At 40.5% G+C, this 1,856-nt stretch overlaps 1 pseudogene; it reads right to left on the bottom strand.

Annotated features, from left to right (window-relative positions):
- Nucleotides 1-1,023: 1,023 nt before the first annotated feature.
- The window catches only part of LOC109376733 (40S ribosomal protein S20 pseudogene), a 34,882-nt pseudogene continuing 34,049 nt past the window's right edge, over nt 1,024-1,856 (bottom strand).

Genomic DNA, 1,856 nt, shown 5'->3' with positions numbered 1-1,856 from the left:
GAGGCAAGATGATGTTTTGGGCCGTGTTCTCACTGGTGACAAAACATGGGTGTACCAATACGACCCTGAAACAAAGTGTTAAAGTGCACAATAGAAGTCAGCCAATTCTCCAAGACCAAAAAAAGTTTTGTCAGTCCAAATCAAGAGTCAAAACGATGTTGCTAAACTTTGTTGATATCAGAGGGATTATTCATTATGAATTTGACTGGACAAACTGGACAAACAGTTAAGCTTTGGGAATGCTGAAAAGGCTGCATGAAAAAGTTAGACGACCTGAGCTTTTCGCCAATTCATGGCTCTGGCATCACGACAATGTAGCAGCTCACACAGAACTGTCTGTGAAGGAGTTTTTAGCCAGTAAACAAATAACTGTATTGAAACACCCTCCCTACTCACCTGATCTGGCCCCCAACAACTTCTTTCTTTATCTGAAGATACAGGAAATATTGAGAGGGAGACATTTTGATGCCATTCAGGACATCAAGGATAATATGACGACAGCTCTGATGGCCGTTCCAGAAAGAGTTCCAAAATTGCTTTGTCAGGTAGACTAGGCACTGGCATCAGTGCATAGCTTCCCAAGGGGAGTACTTTGAAGGTGATCATAGTGATATTCAGCAATGAGGTATGTAGCACTTTTTCTAGGATGAGTTCATGAGCTTAATTGTCAGTTCTTATATTCCCCAAAGTTCACTGTCTCCTCAAAAGTATCCATATTTATTTGTCATGATTTACTTTGTGCAAATATTATATCTTTCTATTATATCTGACTACTTTTAACTCACTTCTCATATTGCTCTATCTGTGTATAGAAAACTGACTTAAATATCAGTTTTAGTGCTAGCTCTTCTTAGGGTTTGAACCCTAATTTTCTTTCCTCGAGTTCGTTCTTATTTTTTTATTGTTCTATGTTTTTTTTCCCAAACATTACTGAATTACTGCAGTGGTTTATAATGTTAGATTATTGTTTCTTTTTTTGTTTATTATTTTTTAATCAGCTGATAGTTTATTAAAAAGGTTGATTTAAGCATCTGCAATGCTGACTTCAACCTCGACCCCTGGCTCAATTCTGATGGAAGTAATCTGCTAACAATCTCAGAAGGACTGTGCAAGCCACTGAGATGCTTATGGATCCTCATCTGAAAATGATTCTAAGTCTTAGAACCTTCTCCCAGGGGGAGTTTTTCCTGTAGTGATGCTCAGAGTCTTGGGAAGCATCTGAATTGGTCCTTTCACTTTAAGATTCTTTTCCTTTGCTCTTCTAATGAGGCCAGTACACATCTTCTCCAAGGATTTTACATTGTGGCTGGTTAGAGTCGTTGTAATTCAGTGAATCACCACCTCTGGTTCCACAGGTGTCTTTCCAGTGTCTTTCAAAGCTATGGCTGTGGCGCGTTTCCTGAGCAACCAGTTCCTCAGTGAGAGTGAATAGCGGTGAGTCAGGCACAGGAGTGCGTGGAATGGAGCTCCGCTGAAGCTGTGACCTGTCTTCCTCAAAGAGCTATAATTTCTTTATTAACCTAGACTACTGACCCTTTAGACCTGCTGAGCTACATGTTTTCAAATGTTCAAAGCATGTATTTCTTTATGTTCTTTTTGTCGTAGCTTTTTTTCCTACATGGCCCCAATTTGGAAACACACTACTGCTCCACCCTGCTGCCCAATTTTCTAAAATTAATTAGTGCCTTTTCACTAGGTCATATTTTCTAGTACCGGTAAATAGTTTTGAGTTGTGAATTCAGAATTAGGGCCGGCTGAGTGGCTCAGTTGGTTAAGAGCTCGCTCAAGAGTTTGAGCTCTGAGCAACAGCGGTTCTAGTCCAGCCCGAGCTGAGCAGCCGTGAGCTGCCAACAGGT

Source organism: Hipposideros armiger, unplaced genomic scaffold, assembly GCF_001890085.2.
Source record: "Hipposideros armiger isolate ML-2016 unplaced genomic scaffold, ASM189008v1 scaffold_1183, whole genome shotgun sequence".
Lineage (NCBI taxonomy): Eukaryota > Metazoa > Chordata > Mammalia > Chiroptera > Hipposideridae > Hipposideros > Hipposideros armiger.
The sequence above is the reverse complement of the archived record's forward strand: the minus strand, read 5'-3'. Positions and strand labels throughout refer to the sequence as shown.